Source organism: Rousettus aegyptiacus, unplaced genomic scaffold (assembly GCF_014176215.1).
Source record: "Rousettus aegyptiacus isolate mRouAeg1 unplaced genomic scaffold, mRouAeg1.p scaffold_m13_p_5, whole genome shotgun sequence".
Lineage (NCBI taxonomy): Eukaryota > Metazoa > Chordata > Mammalia > Chiroptera > Pteropodidae > Rousettus > Rousettus aegyptiacus.
The window spans coordinates 88,378,286-88,404,075 of record NW_023416308.1 but is presented as its reverse complement, the minus strand read 5'-3'; the positions used below and the strand labels follow the sequence as shown (position 1 = coordinate 88,404,075).

The following is a 25,790-nucleotide window of genomic DNA, read 5'->3' as shown; positions in this document are numbered from 1 at the left end:
ACTGCACAGGTTGGAAGCTGTGGTTTATAGAAATTGCATCTTGCTCAAGATAAGAAACTACTTGGGAAGATAAAGGGAATTGCTTTAATCCAGTGAGTCTGAGAGAATAAAGTAGGAGATGAGTTCAGATTCATCAATTTTGTTGTATTATTAAGACTTCCCAGAAATACCACTTTCTGTAATTTCCACAGATGTCTGGGGTCCGCTCTCTGGCCCATCACAGAACAAGTCTTCTTCCTTTCAGTATTTGAAGAGGCTCCTGTGTGGCTCCAAGCATTTCCTTTTCCAACTTAAATCATTTTGTTCTCTCATCAATCAGTTTTTCATTTTCTTTTTGTCTTTGGTACTACTCTGGGCATATTCTGTTTTTTCAGTAATACTCTTAAAGTGTATTAGCCCAAACTCTTCAGATTGGAAGTAACCAGAAACCTACCTCAAACCAGCTTAAACAGAAAAGGCAATATATTGGCTCCAGTAACTGGGCACTCCAAGGGTAGATCTGACCTGGCCTCGGTACTATTGAACCCCAGGACTCACAGGGCATTTTGAGTGTTTGCTGTAACACCTCCTTTCAATTAGGCTAACCCCCTTGTCAGGAAGAGAGATGCTCACTCTTTCAGGATATGTGTATCACTTCTTAGAGATGACTCTGACTGGCCCCGCTTGGCCTACCCCTGAGGGTGGGCGTGGTAGCTGATAGTTACAACATGACAATATGGCTTTCTCAGTGAAGGGATTCATGTAAGCAATGTGTGACCATTATATCGTGATATGTAGAATTGAACCCTGTGTACCAGATGATGTCTGGCCAGCTCATCATCCCTCTTTGTCTCAACATTATACTTTTATTAATGTAACCTACAATCAAAATATGTTCTTTATTAATATGTAATCATTATTAACACCAAGCGCTGCTGCTTAGCCTCCCTGTCCTCTCTTGTGTAACCTCTGCTGGCAGATTTTAGATTCAAATTTAGGTCTTTAAGCTTATCCCTGTTAGATTTCATGTGGCTACAATGAGTCTAGAGATTCAGCCAGTTGAGATCCCTTAGCCTTATTCTGATCTCCCTCCCAGCTCAGTGAACTCTGCAGTCAGGTGTTAGATGTGTTTGACATTTAGTGAGAGGCCTGGGAGACAGATGAGGCAGATGAGTCATCTGTGTCGGAAGAGTCAGAATCTTCTCCCACCGCCCCTTGTCTTTCCCAACCTCTACAGGTTCCTTTTTGTGGCCCACGAGGTCAGTTTTCTGGGCTCATGGTATGTCAGAAGTTACTGCGTAGCTTCAGGCAGTCCGCTTTTCTCCTGAGGCCCCCAATGGACTTAAGTAGGAAGGATCCAGGTTAGGCATTAAGAACTTCTCGGCATGTGTGGGTATGGGAGGCATAACTAGAGAAAGTGGTAGATCCATTCCCAGAGGTTCCAGAGAAGTCTGCGGTGGTGTGGGGTGGCAACCAGAGGATGGAAATCCCTGTGAGCCCTGTTGAAGCTGTAGGTCATTCGTGCTAGCCTCGGCATGCAGGTATCCTGGGTAGTGTGTGTGCTGGGGGGTGGCATTGCTGTGTCGGTGGCTTTTGGTCTCCATTGCTCTATTGAAGGCTCCAAACTGTGTTGTTCAGCTACAGAAAAACAGTTTTCTTCCTTTGCAAGCAAGAAACACAAAGCAGCCCTTCAGAGGGGCTGGGTGGGTGTGTAGCTGTTCTGGCAGTATGTCGCACTGATCTGATGCAGCACAGGGCGAACCACCCCAGATGGCCTGGCAGAAGCAGAGTTGGATAGCAGCATCTGGAGGACTCCTGGAGAACAGAAGGGCAGTGGCGGAAACCTTGCCCTGGAAGAGCCCAAGTCCACGGATGATGGTGGGAGGAGGCCTGATCTAGGCACTGGCTCACCTATGAGTTGGGCAGAAACCAGGCTGCTTAGTAGCCTTTTCCATGTGGCCCAATAGGTTTGATGGAGCCTCATGTGTGCTGTTTGTGTCTTTGGGTACAGATGTGAGTCTGGGAGCAGTTTTTCTCTGTGGTTTCCTGAGAGGAAAGTGAGGTGGGTCTCTGCTGGAGAGCATTAAGGGTTCCTGAGGCCTCCTCACCTTGGGGTGGGTTTGTCAAACCACTCAATACTTTGGCAGCCTGTCCCTTTGACATCCAAATGACTTCCTGTGGGTAGAGCCCAGTAGCTGTCTTTTCCCTTTGTCTGTACAAGATACTGGTGAGACTTTTGGTTTTGGCTTGGGTTCGAAGGGGTTTTGTCTGCTTGTTCTCTCTGTCTCTCTCTTTCCCTCCTCTCTCCTTCCCTCTTTCCTTCCCTGTCTGCATCACTTCTTTCTCCTTCCCTAAGTACCCTGAACTTCCATTCCATCCTAAAGGAGGTGTTTGCTTAGACAGAGAATGACTTTTCATATTTAGATGAGCCTCTATCGCTGGGCAGTGGTCCAAATTAGGGTCTAGAGTCCAAGGCCACAGCTGGGTGCTGAGGTTGAGGCAGCAAGCTGGCAAGTCTGTGTGTCTAATCGGGGTTCCTCAGTCACTCTAGAACTGGAGGGCACAAGACGCATGCTTTTAGGGGTCTTGTTCTGGGCTCCTGGCCTGTCACACAAGAGGAACCTAGTTTGCAGAGCATTTCCGCACTGGAGAAGGGGAACTAGTAGAAGGAGGGGAGGCAGGAGTGATAGCTGGTGGGTTGTTCTCCCGGGGGTTCCTGGACTCCCTGGCAGGAGGTGACTTGTGTCCGCGCTATCGCTTGTTAAGTGGGTAGGCCTCAGGAATGGAGGGCCTTCGACATTAAGCAGAGCTGTGTTCTCCCATCCCCGTTCCCAGCCTGGTAGAGTCATACATTGAGTGCCTCTTTAGCACTTGTCCTTGATCAGCTCTGCCCAGACTTCAGATACAGGCCAAGGGTCAATTTGAGTTATCCAGATTTTCACTTATCTCTGTTACGGGAGAACAGAAGCCAGTTGGGGAAAATCCTTTGTGCAGGGGGAATGAAGGGGGCACTAGTTGAGGTTTACCCGAATGAAATGCTCTCAGGGCTGTTCTGGGGTTGCTGGAGAAATTATATTGTAATGAGAATGTTCTTTTCTAAACTTTAACTAGCAAAGTCACAAAAGCGTACACCAGTTAATAATGTACCTGGTGAGTTGTTGAGCTGAAATTTAACAGCCATTAAAAAAAAAAAAGGGAATTTAAAAAATAGGACATTGAGAGCATGCGTGTTTTGAAATGATTTCAATATTTCTGATGGAATAAGCGATTTTTTGCTGACTGGGAGGGTTTCAGTGGCCCTGTTATCTGGCCGTTCCAGGAGGACCTGATGCTGGGCTCCCTGTCCCTGAAAAGTAATTTACTGTGCAGCGCATGTGTAGATGAAGCAGTTTGTGAAGCCACGTGGCTGGGGCTGTTCTTCCCACCATGGGATAGCGCAGTGGGGTGGCTGAGGCAGACAAGAGAACCCAAAGCTGTGATGCGGGCAGATGCTCCAGGCACCACAGTGGCAGCAATACAATCCTCGTGGCCGATCGGGTGTGGCTGACCAAGGATTGAAGCCAGGTGTGGAGTTTCTGGTCCCGTGTCTGAGGTGACAAAGTCCTTCTGCAGAGTTTGCTTTGGAAGAGAGGAGAGTTTAAAAAAAAAAAAAAAAAAAAATCTCTGAATGGAAAATTTAGGGAAACTGGAACAAAGGGTCCTCTTGGATTCCGAGCGGTGTGTGTTACTGCAGGAGATCGGTGCCCTGGATCTGTCAGGCCCTCTCTAGCTCCAGCTCCCAGTTTCACTTTCACACCCCAGCTGGTGACTCCAGGCGCAGGATGCCTGGTGGGCTTGTGGTTCACTGCGGCACCTGGAAATGAACTCAAAGGGTGGCTTCTGCCTGGCTGGTACCTATGTCCCTCAAGGTGCCTGACACTCGGGGTTGCTCAGTAGATGTTTGTGGAACATATGTGTTAGTTCCTTACAGCTAGCTGTGAGTGGCATGTGCGTGTAACACACACACACACACACACACACACACACGTGCTTCTGGTCCTGCCCAGCTCCATTGGAGTTCTTCTCTTGCCTCTTGTGCATCTTCACTCCTCATTTTATTGACTTGTCACATTTACTCCCCACAATCACCCTATGAAGTAGGTGCTGGTATTATAACGTTGCCATTGTACAGATGAGAAAGTCAAGGTGAACAGATGAACTAACTTGCTACAGTAGTTAATGGTGACGCCATTGCTCACCCACAGGTGTCTCTGGTTCAAAAGCTGAGTTCTTCTAGGCTGTAAATCTCCCTTCTCTGGGCTTTGAGCTAAAGTGGAGTTGGTGCCTCAGGGAGCAAAATACTCTGCCCATTCCTCCCTCCCCTGCTCTCACTTCCTCCAGGACTAGGAGCACCCTAAAGGTGAGCTGGCAATAGAGAAGTGTCAGGCTCTGAGAGGTGGTGGGTTTTGTGAGTTTATTTTTCCATGTCGTCATTATCATTGCCATTTGTATAATACATAAAAATCAAGAGGGAAAGACAGCAGTAAAGAAGAGATTGCTCTAAGGTAGGGGTCTTTTTTGATCATTAATAAATATCCCATTAATAAATTAGTATGTACCCCGATATATGTGTTCTCATTTATAAACTATAAACATAAGCCACTGTGCTAATGTACTTATAAGAGACACCCGCACACATACACACATTTAAAAGGATGATAGAAAATAAACATGAATAGATGTTCCCGTATTTTCTTCCTGAACTGCAGTGGGTCATCTTGAGCACCTCACAGGTGAGTGTGCCCAATTTTGGAGACCCTGTTATCTGATGAATGCTTTGCTACTGCCGCCCTGCATCCTATGACAGAGGGCACATCTGGCTGCACTCTCCACTTTTAGGTGCTCTGGTTTTCTGAAGCAGACAGGCCCTGACCTTCCAGCCCTCATGGTTTTTGCTTAGAGTTTTACTAAATTGAGTGGAACCAAGGAGGAAACTCTCCTACTGGCTGCTCTGGCTGCAGTCCTTTGCTGTTCTTCCTGAGCCCCCAGTCAGCCCCAACAACTTGCAGACATCCTCAGGGCATAAGGGCAAGGCCATTTCCTGGGACGTGGGTATAGCCCAAGGATTGGTGAGGATGTAGAGAAACTGGAACTCTTGTGTATTGTTGGTGGGAATATAATAAAATGGCACAGCCACTGTGGAAAACAGTTTGGTGGTTCTTTAAAAATCTAAATGGAATTACCATATGACCCAACTTTTAGATATATACCCAAAGGAATTGAAAGCAGAGACTTAAACAGATGCTTATGTACCAATGTTCATTGTAGCATTATTCATAATAGCCAAAAGGTAGAACTAACTTATGTGTCCATCAGCAGATGAAAGGATAAATAAGATGTGGTCTATCCATACAGCGGAATATTATTCAGCCACGAAAAGGAACGAAATTCTGAGATGTGCTACAACACGGATGAACCTCAAGACATTATGCTAAGTGAAATAAACAGGACAGAAAAGGACAAATTTTGTATGATTCCACTTATATGAGGTACCTAGAATAGTCATATACCTAGAAACAAAGATTAGAAGTTACCAGGGTCTGGGAGGAAGGGGGAATGGGGAGTTATTGTTGACTAATGGTTATAGTGCTTCTGTTTGGAGTAATGAAAAGTTTTAGAAATAAATATTGGTAATGGTCGCACAACATTGTGAACACACTAAAATAAGAAAGAAGAAGAAAAAAAACATAAAAAGAAGAAGAAGGAAGCCAGGAGAGAATACTAGGGGTTGGGGTGGAAGGAGGTTAATTCTTTTGTCTGAATGTGGCTCAGCTGCCGATCAGATGCCAGCCTGTCCCTATTCCTGTGGACACCTGTGCCAGGCATTAGGGCTGCTAGAATGGGACACCTGTGGCCACACCCTGGCTATTCTGTGGCCACACCCTGGCCACCCTGGCTGTACAAATAGCTCTCCAGGCCTCCCAGGGGAATGTTCATCGAGATTTAGGCCTTGAAATAGGGCCATTTGTTCCCTTCTTATCCCCTCTCCCCAGTCAGCTGATGATAGCTCTGGTACTGCAGCCCAGCACCCTGTGGTTGAAGACACACTTCTCTGGGTGCTCCACTGTCAGAGCTCTCTGATTTTCAGAAGCTGGTAATGGTTTTTCTCGGAGGGTTACAGTCATGAAGTAGGGCAAACAGGTTTCTTTGTAGGTAAATTTAGGGCTTAGAATCCAGCGGTGGCTGAGAGAAGCTGTATTTAACTCCCACCCCACTACCAAAAAAAAAAAAAAAAAGCCCTAAATTAAGCTAGGTACATGGAACCTGAAGATACCTTAACAAAATTGGAACATATACCTCTAAAAATAAAAGATGCTGAAACCTGAAAAATGCCAAATGTGGCTGCTTGGTCAGGTGCTTGCTTCTCTGCTTTTCTATTTCACTACCACCTGTCCCAGTACTGGAGCTGCACAGGGATGGCGTCACCCTCCTCCCCAAGGACTGGACTGTGTGCAAGGCCCTGTCTTTCATGAGGCATGCTCCCTGAGGTAGGGAGTAGAGGCCACCTGCTCTACACATGGGGCTGCTGAGGCTAAGAGGGCCTTTGGCGACTGTCCCTGGGGGTCACAGTGGTTACCTCTGCTCCTGAATTCTTGTTCAGCCCTTGGTTTTCCTGGGGAGGAGTGCCTTTAAATCCCCCTTGCTCCCCCCACCCCATACCACCCTTAGTGCCACTTAGGTCTCAAGGCTCCGGTGGCCAAGCCCCACATCTTGGGCACTATGATTTTTCTTGTTGCTCCTAGGTGCTGGGCCAACTGGGGTGCATGAGATTCTCATAAACACAGGTTCAAGGGAACTGCCCAAGGGCCACATCAAGGTGCCTGTTCCCACAGGCAGAACTTGAGCTTGCAGGAGATGGGACTTATGGTTGTTTTAGGGAGTGAGTGTTGCAAGGAGACAATAATAACTGCAGTGAAAGATATTGGGCACTTACCGCATATTGGGCCTGTCTCCAAGGGTGTTTATGCAGAAAACCTCACAGCAGCCTTGTGAGGTAGGTATTGTGATCATGCCCATTTAGAGTGAGAAAACTTAAGTTAGTATCTTGCCAGGGCCATGTAGCCAGCAAGATGGGATTTGAACCCAAGAATTCTGTCTCCAGGGCCTATGCACCTAGTTACCATGTAAATCAATCATTTCTGCGAAAGCCACAGGGCTGTCTCCTTACCCGGGGCGCAGTGTTGGGACTCAGGGCCCTGCTGCTTCTCCCACTGCCTTGTGATCTGGCTAAAAGGACAAACCCAAAGTTGCCCCGTTTTCTCCTCTCCGACTCCCCTTCTGGAGCGGGGGTAGTGTCGGCCCAGCTTCGGCATGCAGGCCCCTGCTTTCTCTCTGGTGCATTTTGATCAGGCCCACCGCGGACGTATTTGTCAGGCACCTACTCTGTGCAGACCCCTCGATAGGTGCTTCACTCCTGTGATCTCACAACATCCAAGGAGTTAGGCTTCACTGCTCCCAATTCACAGGTGAGAAAACTGAGGGCCAGAGAGGTGAAAAACTTGATTACATTAAATAGCTAGTTATTGGTCGAACCTCAATTTGATCTCAGGGTCATCTGACTCAAGGATCTGTGGCCTTTCCACCCTCTTCCAGGAGGGTGTGGTGGGGCTGCCATGATCTTTCTCCTTCCTGGCTCTGCCAAAACCCTGTCTCAGGCTTTGATGATGCTATGGTAGGTGTGGGGGCCAAGGTTGAAACAACACATGCCTTTTCAGGAAAGATGCTGGGGTCAGAGGTGGGTGAAGGGAGTTCTCACTGCCTCCCCTAGCTGTCCTGCAGTCCTGCCCTGGAGAGAGTAACAGCTAGGATGTCCTCTTTGTGCGTGGCCAAGGACGACGGGTGCTGGGCTGAGGGCCTCTTTTCTGGGCCACTTCTCCGGTTCCCCGTAACCGTAAACTCTGCAGAGCTCTTGGCCGAGGGAAGCCAAGGGAAGGTCAGTGCCTTGAGGGGCCAGGGCGGGTGTGAGAAGCAGGTGCTCTTCTCCCTCTGAGGCTTGTCCTCTGGTCAGCTGTCTGGTGCCGCATCAGGATCACTGCAAGGAGCCGGGGGCCTTTCCACAGCCCTTCCTGGCTGAGTTGCTGAGAGTTCGTCATTTCTTTGGGAGCCTCGTTCATCCTGGTGAGTGGCAGAGAAGTCAGCTAGGGGTAGGGGGTGCTTGGGAAACTCACTGAGGGAACTTACTGAGGAAAGTTTGCTGAATGACCTGGTTTTTCTAAAACTTGAAGGCTTTGTGTTTTGGGCTTGGAAAAAGCTGTAGCCGGAAAGTGAGGAGGATATGTTTCAGAGAATCAGGCTCTTTAGCCAGAGACCTCCAAGGACACAACTGGCAGTGTGCTTCCTGGGGAGAGGGGTACATGGGGAAGCTGCTGGGGGAGTCTTTCCATGAGGAGGACAGGCTGAAGAAGTGGGGATGGGGTGTGGAATCAGGTGAAGAAAGGAAGCCAGGAGTTTGAGGACTTAGCAGTAACTGGACTGATTGCTTCCCTGCCCTGGGCCAGCCCCGTGTGCCTCAGAGCTCCCACCTGTGTGTTGGGGCTGAAAGTCTCTCTTGGTGGTGTTCCTGCCTGAGGCATTGGGAGGCTGGGCATGGGGTGTAGCTGTTACACAGTCATCGTCTTGTCGTTATTTATTATTTAAGCACCTCTCCTGTGGCTGAGCTGGGGATGGGGGGAGGTAGTATCACCTTAGCCTGCGAGTCCCCTTTCTCCGCTGGACCCTGTGAGCGCTAGTTTTGAGTTAGCACCTCCTGCATCAGATGCTTCCCCTGGCTGGTCACGGAGGCCGAGGAGCCATCTTGGAGTTCCCACGGAGGCTCATCCCCCCTCTTGTAGGCTCCTGAAGCATTATATCTGCCTGTGGATGTGGGTGTCCCCCTCTCCTCACCCTCCCTTGCCCTTCTCCCTCCCCAGGGGCTGGCCTGATCCTCACTCTCATGGCGCATGGCACCCAGACCTCAGTAAACATTTGAGTAAATCCAGGGGGGAGTTTGGAATCTAAACCTTCAGTGGCTTCTCATTCTATCCCTGCTTCCTGGCCCGGCTCAGGCCCTGCATGCCCATGCCTTCCGCTCTGGGTGCCAGATACCTGGGGTCGGTGCTGCCTTCTCCACAGCTGATGGGACTTGAGTCTGTGATGGCTGTGGGGGCAGGAGCGCTGCCAGTGTCTGTATTCGGGACAAAAGGGTCCAGAAGTGAAGGGGCCATGGGGACTGAAAGGATGCTAGCCCCAAGATGGGTAGAGAATTCAGTTCACAGTAAGGAGTATGGTTGGTTGATGGAGCTATGGGACAGTGTGAGGACTGTGTGTGTCCGTCCATGTCCATGCTCAGCCTTCGTGAGAGGACAGAGGGCTGGGGTATGGAGTGCATAGAAGCCAGGGCCATTACTCATCCTTGGGTTGCCAGTGGGTCCCCTGGGGGCAAGTAGGTTTCAGCTCTGAAAATCCACTGGTGTCACCTGGGCTCCTTCCCCTGGGTTTGGCTTGGGGTGAGCCAGGTATGGAGGTGCAGGCCTCCATGGTCTCTGTGGGGATCCCTCAGCCCCCTCCACCCAGGAGCCATGTTTTATGGGACAGCTGGAGCCAGGAACTGTACACTGATAAAGAAGTGTTTTCATTCTTGGGGGGATTAATTAACACAGATTAGATTTCAACCGAGTGGGCCTTTTGTTGCAGGAACCTTTCTAATCAAGGTAGCTTTAGTACCACTGTGGTTTCACTGAGCCAATTCAGGTTCATTACTTTGTTCTGTTACCACCCTGGGTATTCAGACCTGATGTTGTTATTTATGGCCCCACTGGGTCCAGTTTTTCAAACTCGATTTAACCACTGGCTTGGCATCTTGCTCAGACGTCACCCTTGTGGGGTGCTGAGCATGGAAAAATAACCCAAGCATGCAGGCACATCTCTTTGGCTCTGTGAATTTTATTAAACATTTACAAATGTGTTTTCTTCAGTTTCTTGAGATAGCCTGGGACAAACGAGGTGGTCTTTCCAGATGTCATGTTTCTTAATAATTCCATCAGTTCCTACTGTGTGGAGAGAGAACGGAAATAAACCAGACAGCGGTGATAGGGAAGCCAGGCTGAAACAGGAAAGGGCTCTGTGGCTGGTGGCCAGTCACCAAGTGTAAAGATGCGACCTTTCCGGCTTGGGCAGGGGCTTGCCCCACCCTCAAACCTTGACACTTCCATTCTTGCAGTGGGCACCGCTTGCACTTCTGGATGAGAGCCTTTTTGCTTCTTTGTCTCTTTAGTATTTTTCCTCCGGTTACATCTGCTATGTAATTAAGGAATTAGCAAAGAAGAAAATGTCACCCATGATCTTGGCACCCCAAGATAAGGATACTTAAGATCTTAGCATAGTCCCTTCTAGATTTTGGAGGTATTTAAAAAATATTATTGATTCTAGGGCCATACCACCCTGAACAAGCCTAGTCATGTCTGATCTTGGAAGCTAAGCAGGGTCAGGCCTGGTTAGTCCTTGGATGGGAGACCACCTAGGAAGACCAGATGCTTGTAGGCATGAAAAATAAATAAGGGATTGTAAACTGACAAGGTCCTTGCAATCTGTGAGGTCAAGTAAGGGTTACCTCGCCTAAAAAATAAAAAATAATAAAAAATAAATATTATTGAGGTCTTACGCTCTCCATATATAACTCTATTTATTATAATTGATGTTTGCAGAATAGTTATTTTTTTCTTATTATGGAAACAATGCATATTTGATTGCAGGAAAATTGGAAAATACAGAGGAAAAGCACAGAGAGATAAAGTAAAAATTATACCAATTATTCCTCCATTTAGAGGCAACCACTCTTTGTGACTGTTTGCATGTATACACTGCCAGTCTTTCTTTTCTCAAGCATATAGCACATTATCTCTCACCACAAAGTGGGATCATATATATACAGGCACCCTTTCTTTCCTTTTTTTACTTTAAAAAAAATCCCGTGAACGTGTGTCACGACATGAAGTTTTCCTTTGAGACAGGGTTAAATAATAATTTATGTGAAGCTTATGTAACATAAAATTAACCATTTTAAAGTGAACAATTCAGTGGCATTTAACACATTAACAATGTTGTGCAGTCAGCACCTCTATCTAGTTCCAAAACAGTTCCCTTACTCAAAAGTCAAATTCCTTACCCATTTAAGCAGTTTCTCCCAATTTCCTCAGCCTCTGGAGACAAACCAATCTGCATTCTGTTCCTATAGATTTACCTATTCTGAATATTTCATGTATATGAAATCATGCAGGAGACATTTTTAAAGGCTGCATGGGATGCTTTTATTGATCTCTTTAAACAGGCCCTGGGTGGTCTTCAGCATGAGGTCCCACCATTTAGGAGCTGGAGTTCTGTCATATGGAGGCACCCTATTTATCTAATCCCTCGTTTTTGGACACAAGTGGTTTCTAGTTTTTTTAATGCTGCATAAGCAATAATATGTAGAACATCTTTGTGCCTAAATTTCTTTTTGTTCTTTGAATTAGCAAGGACATGTATCGGTATGTAATTTAGTTTGCAAGTAGTTGTAAAGCGAACACTTTTTTTTTGGGGGGGGGCGGTGGTTTCCTTGAATGACATACTCTTGTCTCCAACCTTTGGTCTCCTTGTTGTTTAACAGCCTTATGTCTTCCCATCAAAGCAATTCCTTAGCTAGGATGACTAATGCATCATTAAACCCTGCAAGGTGATAATACCTCACATTACCCTAAGTTAGCATTTAAGAAGGTAGCACTTAAACCTGCCACTTCCTTTGGGATCATCTGAGCTATTTTTTGCTGAATCTTTCTGTTTTTCAGTGGTAGGTAACTTTTATAGAGACTGGTTAAACTGCTTTTGATTATGAGTTGAAAGGGCTAGCTGATGCTTGTGGAACTTGTAACTGCCATAGACCTCAGGTAAAGTGACTTACTGTTGCTCATCTCTCATCCAGGTGCAGGTAGTGCCCGAGTAAAACTGGCTGTGAGACGCTCTGTGTAGACAGATTGTGGATTAGAGCACAGCCAGGAGTAGGCTTCCTGAAGAGGCGTCAGACCTCCTGCAAAATCCAAGACTGGCAGGGTATTCCTTTATCACTGTCACAGACCTGAATTAGGTGTTATTAAAATATGAGCTACTTTTGACTCTTACAGTGAGCATTGTGAGCATGGGATTATTGTAAGGTCTTAATGTGAACATGGGATAATTGAAGGGTCATCATCTGCTTCTGTGGAGGGTGGGGAGAGGAGAAAAGAGAGGGGAGAAAAAGAGAAGAAAGGAGAGGGAAGGGGAGGGGAGGAGAGGAGAGGAGAAGAGAGGAGAGAAGAGAGAAAAGAACATGATTCTATAACTGGATCTCTGCGTGTGATCTTCCCTCTACTCCACTTTCTAAGTGGCTGTGTATGGTCTCCTTTTCTAGAAGACCGGATTCCTAACCGTGCTCTAGTCATTTTAGATCCCCTGTATGAGCTCACTAAGCCTACCTTCCTTTTTGAAAGCCGAGAGCAGTTCTTAAAATCTCATTCTTCCCCCTCCCCCATTTTAGAGCTTTCTGAAGGTAGTCTTTATTCTCCTTAATGGACATTATAGACTGGTGGCTCGTGTTTGACATGGCCAGGAGGAAAAAACTTAGAAGTCTATCTAGATCAGTTATTTTCTTTAAGCTTCATTGATTCTGAGCTTAAGTATATATATTATCTCTGCTATCTTTGAGTAAATCATGGTCCCTCAAGTTGCCCCAGTCCAGTGGGGACAGATACATAAACAACTGTAATGTGACAAGTATCCTCATGAGGGTTTGTATGGAATGCAGTAGGAACACAGATTCAGGGGGCAATCAATTCCATGGGATAGGCTGAAGTAAAACTGCAAAGCGAAACCTGGGATCCTGTCCCAGTACCCCACTTTCCAGTCAAGTGACCTTGACCTAGTGACTTAATACTTCTGAGCTTTGACTGCTTTTATCTTTGCAATAGGGCCGATGATAACAAACTTTATAAAGTTATGACGATTCAATGAGATAATACAGATAAATTCTTAGCATAGCACCTGGCATAAAGCAAGCACTGAATAAATGATATTTAAAATAATAATAAAAAGGATACTGGGGATCTAAATAAGACTAGTTCTCTGCCCTCTGCTTTGAGGGGGAGGCAGGCACATAGCAGATGATTTCTGTCCTGTATGATGAGGCCAAGGTAGAAGGATCCTTTCTGCATGCTGTGGAAACACAGAGGTAGTGCAGTAGTTGGGGAAATGTGAACAGAGAGGTGGGATGAGGGGTGGGGTGGGCAGGAGACATTTGATCTGGGGCTTGAAAGCCTGGGAGCTAAGCAAGGGTGGTGAGTCAGGGAAAGATGTTTGGAAGAAGGTGTTCCACATGGAGTAGCCCTGTGTGCATTGGGCTGGAGGTGCAAAAGTCTTGGGTTGAGGGAATGGTGATGGCGTATGGTTGAGGATAGGTGTATGAGGCTAAGGTGTGTGAGGCTCGATTACCTGTGGGGCCAGCACAGCAGGCGAGGCCGAATAGGTACTTGAGCACTAGATTGGGCCTCATGGACCATACTTAAGAGTTGGGACTTTATTCTGTATCTAGCAGAATAAATGTATCTGATTTTCCCAAAGGAGAGGAAAGTAGAGAAATCTCTCCTGTGGATATTTATAGACTCCTTGATCCCCTGGCAGCCCGGAGTTGTTCCTCACATTTCTTTCTGTCCAGCTCCCTGGGACATCAGGGGACAGCTTTGCACCAGGAGGAAATAGATCCCTGGAACCTTCTCCAGAGTGGGCATCTCTTCCCATCATTTTGGGATGGGAGTTCTTCCATTCTTTTGAGTGCTACTCCGTTTTCACCTGAGATATCACCTGTAATGGTAGTCATGTCCATGCCCATTAGTTCTCTATTTTCTCATCTCACAGATTCTAGGCCATGGTTTATAGCAAAAGGGAAAACCCTTCTCAGCTCCTGGAAAATCGTTCTCAGTTCTCTGCTCTCCCTCCCTTTACTGTGGCCCTCTTTTCTTCCCTCTCTCTTTCCATTTGCTGTTTGAGATCTGCTTGGATTTCAACCCACCAAGTGCAAAGGCTCCTGTCAGGCTTAATTGTCCTCACTCTGTAGAGTTTTACTTTCTTAACGAGTCTCTTTCTTAAAACCTTGTCTTGGCTGTTATGTGTCTTACTTCCCCTCTATCCTCCTATCTCCAGTTTAGTTTCTTTTCCTCCTCTGAATTTCTGTGGCTCATGATTTCTGTACTCTAACAGACCTTGCTGTTTTCTTTTTTATACTTTGGTTGACTTGGGTGATTTATATTCATGTCTTTTAACTCCCATGCTATGCTCTCGGGGAACAATCTGATCCTTAATTCCCCTCTTTATTCCTCTAAATGCCTAGCATAGGCTTATAGTAGGCATTCAGACATTGGAATAAATGAATGCTTTGGATTTATCGTAAGTTATCTGCTTAGCGATATTTCTAAAAATATTTTCCACAGACCATCTGCAAGAAATTGATATGTGTTTGATGGGGTGCTTGCTAAAAATGTAGGTTTCAGACCCCTTGCCATATTTACTGAACCAGAACCTCTGAAGTCGGGCATTTCTGACAAGCACACAGCCCCCACTCCCCACCTAGTTGATCTTATTCACATTGAAATCTGAGAACTCCTGGTTTAAGGGACAATGAGCCAACCTTATAAATGCATTTCAGCTGCTGAGCATCACGTGGATTCTACTCGAGGCCTGGGAGGTGAGCAGGATCCCCACCCACCCCTTCCCACCTGCAAGGGAGATGAGGCCTGGGAGGAAGGCATGGCTTTTGTGCTGTGGCCAGTGGGAGGGTAGCACACAGGAGCTGAGGGGTTCGTCCATCCTAAAGTGGATGGACAAACAAGGCTTGCTAAGTAGAGATGGGGAGAGAGTAAAGAAAGGAGTAGTCAGGGGACTTTCTGGGAAGAGGAGCCAATATAAGCAAGGCATGAAGGTGAGCAACCCAGAGTGTGGGAATGACAAGGGGTTTGGATTGGCTGGGAGGAAATACATGAAGGGGAAGCAGAGGAAGAAAGACTCAGGTCACAAGGGCTTGAACATCCTGCTTCTTGCCCTACAGATGATACTAATGAGCTGGAGGGTAGGCATCTGTGTGGATGTGTCACCCACTGGGCTTGCTATGCTCTGTGTTGAGGATGTCCCTGGGGAATGGGAGTTGGGGAAGGGCTTTGTTGAGAGGGAATCCTGGAGCTTATGATCAAGTCCTAAAACATTTCCACCCATGTCTGATATGAGAAAGTATCTTCTCATTTTAAGTTCCTGTGGTTCCCCCCACCCCCCGCAATATTCTCCAGCTCCTATGAACTTGCCGGAGAGATTGGTATGTATGTGTATCCCTCCTTAATCTTCCGTCACAGCTCACCCAGCCATCTGTACCTATGTGTGATACACGTATGAATGTGTGAACACACGCATTTGTGCAGATACTGTCTTGTCTGCCCTCTTTTATTCCTCATTATTATGACTTGTCACCTTCCTGGTGTGAGGGAAATCGAAGGTGAGGCAGTACAGGACATTCCGATACATTTGGATGTGTTTTCACAACCCGCTAGTTGAGAAAATAGTAGCCTATTCAGTAGTCACCACAGAGCCTTACAAATGCTGCAGCTCCCCAGGTCCCATGGGACCCAGGTGTCCGTATTCTTTTCTAGCTCCAGGGAGGAGCTTGCTGATGCTGCGGTAACTGCATCTTGGAACCATCAGCCCAGATAACCCAATCACTCTACCCTTTCACCCAGGGATTAGGGGCCTCCGAATTCCTCAGCGGGGATGGGGGTTTTTTTAACTTGAGAATGACTCCTTCTTCCTCCGCTTTGATCAGTAGAGAGGAAAATACTTTCAGCAGACAGGTGGTGAGGGAATGTTTCCCCCCGCCCCCCAGGTCTTCTCTCTGTGGTGGGTGGGTGTGGCCAGAGCCCAAGTCTAGCAGAATGCTCATTAAGACTCACAGCAAGTTGGGACCTGTCAGTAATGAGTGCGCTTTGCTGTTTCTACAGAAATTTCACTTCAACACCTGATTTGCCTTCAAATACCCTGATTTGCCAGTCTAATTAGGCACAGAAGTCGGGCTTTGTGGGCAGATTTGTGGCACCCTCTGTGTATCCTGGTTCTGTGAACCTCTTATGAGACACTCGAAGTGAAATTCTTTGAACCCATCAAAAATATCAACACAAGCAAACAAAAATTCCAGTGATTCCCAAACCCTAAAAATATTCAGTATCTAATTTCAAAGTTCCTATTCTCCCTCACTTTAAGGTTGATGTAATCCTGCATTGTGATATGAGGTGAGGAAGGAGAGTTTCATCCTTTAAGTGGGGGATCTCAGGGTTGGGGCTCTGGCAGCTGGGGGTACCCAGGCCTCTTTAGGGCTGGTTATCAAGGGACTAGGCGGTTTGGGAGAAGGCACGAAGAGAAAACTCAGAGGCCTCAGCTTTGGGCTGACAGGACACAGGGTGCCAGCTCCCCTGGCTGACTTTGCCTGCCTTTGGGTTTCTAGCAGGACGAGGACTATGAGATGGAGCCTAGAGGTGCCCTGACAGGGAAGAGCGTGGGTGGTGCCACAGGCAGTTCCTGCTGCCCCCTTGAGGAGGACTCAGGAAAGTCAGGAGCTCTGTGGTTGGTGGAGCCTCTGGCTTACCCTGAAGGAGGAGACTGAGAAAACCACAGTGGTGGGCATCTGGCTGGTTCCTGTCTGTTGCTTGGTCATGAGCAGACTGGGATTGTGAGGCCGATAATAATTTTTCCCTTAAAAACAAAATCTGTCTATGGCCATGCTATCCTGAACAAACTTGATCCTGTCTGGTCTCGGATGCTAAGCGAGGTCGGGCCTGGTTAGTACTTGGAAGGGAGACCACCTAGGAAGACCAGGTGCTGTAGGTGTAAAAAGTTAAAAAATAAGGGATTGTAAGCTGACAAGGTCCTTGCAATCTGTGAGGTCAACCAAGGGTTGTCTCACCTGAAAAATTAAAATAAAAAAAACAAAACAAAACAAAAACAACAATAAAAGAAAAATGAAACCCAAAGCACCAGTGACCTAAATAAGAAAGCAAAGCTATGATGTCCTCAAGGCCAAAGTGAAACTAGGAGACTTTGTAGGACTTTTGTTCTTGATCAAGTCCCTACTGAGGCCATGGTCTAGCCTGTTCCTAGGCCCAGATCCCCGTTTCTTCTGAAACTACCTTTTAACGTGGTCTTTGCTGCATTCAGGTACTGTGGCTTCTTCCCTTCAGATCTACTGTCTGAAGGGCCTCCTAATTTCCACTCCCACCCCATGTCACTTTGCAACCCCTTACTTCCAGAGAATATAAGATTCTCCTGTCCCTGCTTAGAAACCTTATGGAGCTTCCGTTTATCTAGCTGATAAAGTCACTCCCCTTCTATCAGGCTTATGTCCTTCCTTCCTTCCTTCCTTCCTTCCTTCCTTCCTTCCTTCCTTCCTTCCTTCCTTCCTTCCTTCCTTCCTTCTGTTTTAACCATGCCTCAGCATAAGTAAGGAGAATCACTCTAACAGTTCAATTCTGTGAAAGAAATCTGCTGGATGGAGAGTAACACCTTGTTTTGTGGTTTTTTGCACATTTGATTTTTTTTTTTTTTTTTTAAGGAGAGTCATTTAAATACTTGCAAGGTGGTTTGGTGCAGTCATTCCCAAAGTGAGGCAACATCAGAAGCAACATCACTTGGGAAAAGTCTTAAAAGTGCAGATCCTGGGGTCTTGCCTTTCTTCCCTCCCCCAAACTGCTCCAGTATACCTCGTCTGGGTCTGGTAGTCTGTGTTTAAATAAGTGTCTCCAGGCAGTTCTGCTTTGAGGTTCGGTTAGAGAACTTAGGGTAGAACCCAGGGCACTGCAGCCAAGCCATGGTACTACCTCTGTCAACCTGGGTGACCTCCTGCTCACTTGGCTCTCTGAGTGCCAGGGTTATCAGGCACAGCCATCTGAGGAGATGGTGACTATGAGCGCTTCTGTGTGAGCTCCGTAGATGTAAGGGATTATCATTCCTATTTTTTCATTATAACAATTGTTTTTTTCATTATAACAATTGTTTCTTCCCTGTCCCACTCCTTTCCCTAATGATTTAATCAGAGTTACCACCTCTCAACATTTATCTGTTAAGTCCGTGGTTGAGTCTGATAGGATTTAATGTTGTAAAATAAGGAGCAAGAACCTGTGCTTTGTCTGACAGCAATTTCTTTGCTGTTAAAAAGCCTCTGATTCCAAGCTCTGGTCTCTCTCTCTGCATGCTTTCCTGTATTAAGTGAAGGGAGAAATTGTGCCAGGCATGTATGATTGGGACTTGAAAGCTTGAGGTTTGTGCTGTCCTAAAAGCCACTAGCCACATGTGTCTTTTGAGCACTGGAAATTCGGTTAGTGTGGTTTGAGATGTGCTGTGAATTTAAAATACATAATAGATTTAGAAGAATTAATAGTTTAAAAAAAAGAATGTAAAATGTATCAAGAATAACATACTGATAACATGTTGAAAATGATAATATCGAGTTAAAGTACCTTATTAAAGTTAATTTCATTGGTTTCTTTTTACCCTTTTTAGTGTGGCTACGGAAAAGTTTAAATGTAACTCACATTATGCTTCATCAGACAGCGCTGCTTTAGGTTTTAAGTCAGTCTTGGAAGCCAGTTCAGAAAGTTTACAGCAAATTCAAAAGGTGGGTTTTACATTTGAAATGGACATCTAAAACAATTATTCTGAATCATTGAACTTGACCCAGGGTGTTCGCAGTGCTGTTTATTATTATGGTACTTTTTTTGAAGTGAGAATCTCATGAAGTTCTGAATGGCATTTGTGGCTTATCTACTGTTTTAAAAGAGAGTTTTCTAACATCTCTAGAAGAGGCAAGAAGAAAGCCTAAGTGGAGAAATCGTTTTGCTCAGATCGGATTTCGATTGCAGAGCGGCAAAGCCCAGAAGACACCAGTTTATAGTGGACACTGCAAGTCATTTTTCACCTGTGGGCCGGGGATGAAAGTGCTGTGAAATAGCCATGAGAGCTCGGCTTACTCTTCGTTCTTGCCACTTTTGGCTTTCCTTTGCCCTGTGCCTTCTCTTCCTCTTCCCCTGATGTTTTGTGATAACTGCGTGAGGCCCAGCCAGGTGCATACTCAGTGAGGTTGAGAAAAGCAGGTTTAGCTCCCAACCACTAGCTAAGTTGGAGTGGATGCTGGTTACTGAGTTTCTCTCTGAATAGCAGCATTCCTGAGAATTCGGAGCAGTTTCTTCATCTGAAATGGCAACTCTCATGTCTTTGTCATGGTGGGATTAGGAGAACTACAAAGGGAACACATCAGGGGTACAGGATAGCGAAAGCCCACCCCGGAAGATCGAAGTCCCCGCCATTAAGTATTTCTGTGGCAAATAGTCTCTCTTCTACAGGCCTCAGGACTTTCTCCTGTTATAAATAAGCTAAGAGAATAGAGTGATTTGATATGGTTAATAAGACACAAGTCTGACCCCAGTTAGAATTCCATTTCTGCTGCTTACTTGCTATGAGTGACTTTGGGAAACCTACTTGATCTCTCTGTGCCTCATTTTCCTGTCTGTAAAATGGGGCTAATAGAATCTGTTGTGAGGCTAATCATGCTAATACCTGTAAAGTCCTTAGAACAGTGCCTGGAACATAGTAAACACTTTGTGAATGTTGGATTAATTCAGTCAGCAATATTTGTGGAGTGTCTTCTGTGTCCCAGGTGCTATTCTAAGCACTGGGCATAGCAGTGAACAAAGCAGCAAAACTCCCTTTGAGAGAGATACTTTTAGTAGAGGAATTCAAGATGTGTTTATTCATTATGATTAGAATATCTACACTGCCTTAGGGGTCTTCACACAGTACTGCTTATTTTATGTATTGGGTTTTGACAATAAGATTCTATGCTTTTAAAAGGTTCTAATGCTTAACAAAACAAAGCAAATACAAAACCTTGGGTTTAATTCCTGGCCCACCTGCCTCTTCACTGTGTGACCTTAGGCCAATGAGATTAACTCTCTGAGGCTTCATTTCCTCAGGTAAATATGTTCATAAATAATATCTTGCTCCAAGGAAAGTATGAGCATTAAATGTATTAAATGAGATAATATCTTAGCATATGTTAGGGTTGTAGTGTTTTGTAAACGATAGCTATTATTGCCATTGCTTCTAGTGTTAGAGATTCTGTAAGTCAGTGGTTCTAATTTAAAAGTTTCCCAGATTGGTGGAAGGGGAAACTGAATCATAGTCTACTGTAGTACCCCTCACCATGGGCTAGGTTGTTCACAAGTGCCTGGGAAACCATTTTCTTTTTCTGAGCAAAACAATAGAGATCCAGACTTTAAACAGTTGCCGAAAGATGGAGTTGGTTTCCTTGAGAAGTAGTGAGTCGCTCATCATTAAGGATGTCCAAGCTGGGAAACCATTCTGCAGAGATGTTTCAAAGGGATAGGCCCTCAGTTTGTGGTTTTGAAGATTGCTTCCAGCTCTGAGATTATGGAGCCTCTGTTTGGTCATCAACATTTGATCCACCTGGGTAAGGAGACCCTCGGGAATGGCACCCTATCATCTCAATACCTTGGGGCACTCATTTCTAAAGGGCAGCTGATGACCCCAGAGGCTTGTGGTCCCACCCAGCCAGGCAGGGCACTCACTTGGATTTGCCTCTAATACTTTTCTTCTCCTGAATGTAGTTATTTCTTGGAGGCAGGTGCTATGGTTGAGTTGGAGAAAGGCTTGTCACTTCCTCATCCCATTATTTTTCTAGAGAGTGAGGGCACCTGGGTATTGGTGCTAAACTCATACTTAAACTCTCTTCTTGGGGATGGATGAAATGACTTTAGAGACCTGGGAAGCCACAGCCAGCTTTTATTTTTGGTTTCAAGCACTCCTCCAGCTTCTTTTGCCACCCTGGACTTGCCTATGGGAAGCGAAAAAGCAAAGGCACTATGTTTGCTGGATTCATTTGCTTTTTTTTTTTTTTTAATGATAATTATATTTGAAAAAGAGCTCACTGTTAACGTCAGGCAGTTTAATTGCTTTTTAAAGAACCATTTCCTAAGGATCTACTGGCATGAAGCACCTGCTAGCCACCAGAGGGCACAAAAGAAAGGATAAGTTGCTTCTTTTCCCTTTCTCAAAAGTAGCCCAGTTCTGTTTTTTCAAAGTGCCTACTAGGTAGGTACTAGGCACTGTGCTAGAACCTAGAGATATAGGGCTGAGAAGAAGACACAAGTGATCCTTCTCCTCTTGGAAGTTTTATCCCAACAGAGGAGACGAGTGTTGAGTAATTTTAAGGTCTTGACTGATTATGAAGGAGAAGACAGACCCCCACAGACTGAATGGTTGTCTTTTTCTACCCTCCTTATCTTAGCCCCCAGTGGCCCTGGCTTTGGTTTGGCAAATCTGGCACTACCGTCGGATATCCTGGGTTTCTGACTCACTCCCTGTTGTGATATTGGGTCTCATCAGATTCTGGATGTCAGTCTGGGTCTTTGTCATTTCACCCTGGTCAGGTACCTCTGCCCTGCAGCTCAGGGAAATTGCTAGCCCTTTCACTCCACACACATCTTATCTGCCAGGGTAGCCTTTCCTGTTACATAATCTTTGCAGCAAACCAGGAATCCTCTGGCTTATGGTAAACGTAAGGCCCAGAGGGTTAAGAGTGACATAGGCCTATGTGTTGCCAAGCTATCTGGCGGGGGAAACATGAAGGGAGAAAAAAGGAAAAAATAGTGGCCTTGAACGAGCTGTTTTATGAGAATGTCTTTGTTTTTAATACATATTTTTAGAGCAGTTTTAGGTTCACATCAAAACCGAGCAGATGGTATGGAGATTTCCCAAGTGACTCTGCCCCCGTAGATGCACAGCCTCCTCCATTATCAACGTCTCCCACCAGAGCAGTATATTTGTTACAATCGATGAACCTACACTGACACATCATAAACGCCCAAAGCCCATAGTTTACGTTAGGGTTCACTGTTGGTGTTGTACAGTCTATGGGTATGGACACATGATGTAACGACTTTTAGACTGTATTGCAAGGTTTTACATCTAGATTTTGTGACTCCCCTGTGTAGTGTTCCCTAAACTTTAGACATTCCAAACTCGAGGCCTTCCTTCCAACTCTGCATTTTTGCAATAGCCATGTAGCATTTTCTAAAAATTGATCCACTTTAAAAAAAACCTCAATAAGTGAATTTTAAAAAATAATTTTATATTCATTTTTTTATTAACCTTTGTAGCTCTTATCTACATTATGTATAATTATTACTTATAGTATTTATCTTTTTTCAAATGTTCTTGCCACATTGCTGTCTCAGGCACCCTCAGGTATTTGCTCCATTCTTAGGGAGATTCTGCCTAAAACTGTCCAAAATTGGGTTTATGTTTTTTTTTCCCCCCCTGGGGGAGACCATTCTGTTTTCATCATATAAAGGGGACCAGAACAAAATAAGGAGAAGAGCCACAGTTGCACTTCTTGGAATTATGTCTAATTATTATTTACAAAGATTTCATCTTCCCAGCAAGAGGAACAGAATTTTATACAAGAAATGGACCTTTTACTCTTAAAACATCCTATTTTTAAAAAATTAGGTGGAAATAAACTACAGATTGAAGAAAAGGTAACAGTGTCTCCCACATTTTCTTCTCCTCTATTCTGTTTCCAACCTTCAACATGTGAACATTAATTCATTATAAGAGGAGAGCGACTGTTTTTTGATGTAAAAATTGTGATGTATAGTCTGATGAAAGGTGTGTGTGTGTGTGTGTGTGTGTGTGTGTGTGTGTGTGTAATGCCTTTCAGAGGTAAAAAAAGGAAAATGTCAGTTATATATTTAATAAGTTGCTTTTATTAAACAGAGAAAATTGGGGGGAAAGAAAGGATAGAGAGGGAGCACCTATCCTGGAATATCCAGAATGTAGGTTCACTATTAATATAGGTCAGTGAATATTTCAGAGAAAAATGAGCAAAAGGAAAGCTGCTTGTTAGGGTAGAAATATAACGTGATAAAGTGGCTCTGGGGAAAAGCACAACCGTGCTAGATCACACAAATCACACGGAATGCACTGCTTGTATAAAATTGGACCAAGCCACGTGTCTTTCTCTGCTTCTGGGGAAACACTCCAGGCAGGGACACAAAGGACAGTCTGTTAATTCTTTCCAGCTCAGCCCTTTAGCCTTAGAAAGAGTATTAATAAGTCTCTATTTGTATCCTGCTTCCTTCCATTGAAGATCTGTGAATAGTAGATGCAATGATAAAATAGAAATAGGAATTTGAAATCGGGACTGGGGAAAATATGAGAGGAAGAAGACAAACCAAGGAGGAACGGGGAGAATATAAATATGCATGCTTTAAGGGTCTGTATTATTGCCAAGCTTCACATTTGACTTGGAGCTTCCTGGCAGCCAAAACAAAAAAGGAACAGAGTAGGTTTTTCATATTTTACTGCCAGATAAGAAAAACAGCCTAGTTGTTAAGAGGAATCTAAGTGCTTCCTAATTTGTTCCTTTAAGTTAAATTTCTTATGTAAGGCCCACTGATGGTGTGGAGAAAAGGTCTTCTTCGGCTTTCTTCTTTGTCTTATTAAGCTCCTGTGGCCCCTCAGACTGGGCCAATTAACTCATTTTGGGTGACAATGTTGCAGATGGCCATGTACCTCTCCTTTGTAGTACTTATTACAGATGTACATTTACGTCTACTCATGAGATTACTTTGAAAACTTGTCTTCTCCATTAGAAGTCTCATGAGGCCAAGGCCATATTGTCCTTAGTGCTTGGCATAGTCCTGGCACACTCTAAACCCTCAGCAAATACTTATTTGAACAAATGAATAAGGCAAAAACAGCCAAAATATTTATGTGCCTGATTCTTGTAGTGTTGTCATAGAAAACAGGTCCTTTCAAGGGCACAAACTGTCTTTCGTCCAGAGAGCTTGACCACCATGGGACACCAAGTTCATTTTACTGTATCTTTTAGAGATTGTTAATAATAATGACTCAGGTGTCTTGTGCCCCTGAACCAAGTCCAGTCCTGCAGTGGGCACTTGGTACAGTGCCCATTAACTTGCTGTTAGTCCTTCCAGATGAGGGAACTGAGGATCGGGGGAGGAAATCACCTTGCTCAAGGTCATGTAGCTGGTAAGAGTCAGAACACAGGTCTGTCTGACTTCGGAGCACATGTTCTGTTCTTCCTGCCTGCTGTGTCTGAGCCTGAGCCACAAGTGTCTGTTTGAGTTATGAGTTCTTATCTCTTGGCAATTAGAGCTTCACAGCAAGGGTATTTCTGGCGCAGGCCATGGCTGTTTTCTGACAGCTGTTACATTCTGGCCTCTCTTGAGTCTTAAGGAAGAAAGCCCACACCTGGGGTTGGCAAAGGCAATCTCAGAACTCATTTTCTCTGTTTTTCTGCACACAGAATGTGTTTATTGTTCTTGTCACACTGTCTCCTGAATTGCAGATGCATTAAAGTTGAACATTATTTTTATAAATGTCACAAGGGAGAATGAGAGAAGAGAGGCACAATTTGGTCATCTCCAGGAATAAATTGGATTGGCCCAATGATTGGGAGCGAGTAGGTGGGAAATGATAATATGCCAGGAAGTATATTTGGTTGTGCATTTAATTTCAAAAATTTTCAGGCATGTATTTTTAATTACTTCGTGCCTGCTGTCATTATTTTAATAGAAACCTAATATTTAGAGTGAGGTTCATTATTCAGCAAGACTAGCAAATGGGACAGTCTCGTGGCTCAGTGTTGCCACCTACCGTGTACTACATGGAGTGTCAATCTTCAAAAAATTAGAAGGCAATGAAAGACATTTTATACTGCAACAATGCATAATTTGATCGATCTGTTCTTCCACAAGGTTGCAAGTTCTCAGGGTGAGCATTATAAGCATCTGTCATCACTGCTTGCTCTAGAGTGCCAAGATGTTGGTTCCAGTGACTTCTGGTGATAGAAAATGCTAGTCAAAAATACCACTTTTCCTTTGCTTCCTTGAGAACGAGCCTTCTCAAAAACATTTGCTGCCTACACATGGGGATCTGAATAATTGCTGCATTCAGGTTTATGTTAGTGAGAGAGTGTTCCGGAAGAAGGCACTTAAGGGACTGTTTGTAAATGTGATAAGGCTTTGGTTCTATCTTTGGTTTGCTAGTCTCAGTGGGGATTTTGGCTCATGTCAGTGATTTAGAAAACCTAATCATTTTTATTTCTCCAAAGTTGCAATCCCATACTGCTGGCGATTTCATATTCTATAGCTTGTCTGCACTTAGAAGGACATCTGAGAATAGCAGTGGGCACTGACATGCCTGTACCTCCCCATGCCAGAAGATGACTGACAGATTCCAGCTTTGTTTGTGGATAGATTTAGGTTGAGTCTTATTCCAATTTCCTTCTGTGGTTTTGACAAGTCTTATTCGAAAGATGAAGTAGCACAGTTATTGAACTGGCATTCTGTTATTCACAGTTTGTATGGTAAGAGCCGCAAAATCATCCACATACAGGTAGGACATAAGATTTCACCCGCTTTCCCTATAAATTATTATTTAGGCAATTAGGGATATAAAAATTGGAAAATTGTGTATACTAGTTATTATAAGACTTTCTCTTTTTTACTTTTTACATAAGGAGATAAAAATTTTAAAGTGTTTTATACTCCTAACTCGCAATTAATATCCACAGTAAATAACCTTTATTGGTTACATGGATCTGAAAGTTTAATACCTAGGAATGTCAAGACTGTACACTATTTGTCTCTTATCTA

General features: G+C 44.8%; 1 protein-coding gene and 1 pseudogene across 3 annotated transcripts in view; both read left to right on the top strand.

Annotated features, from left to right (window-relative positions):
- The window catches only part of PLEKHA7 (pleckstrin homology domain containing A7), a 205,467-nt gene that overhangs the window by 33,455 nt on the left and 146,222 nt on the right, over window positions 1–25,790 (top strand). The gene's annotated exons all lie outside the window — the stretch shown is intronic.
- On the top strand, window positions 16,805–16,923 carry LOC118603072 (annotated as a pseudogene).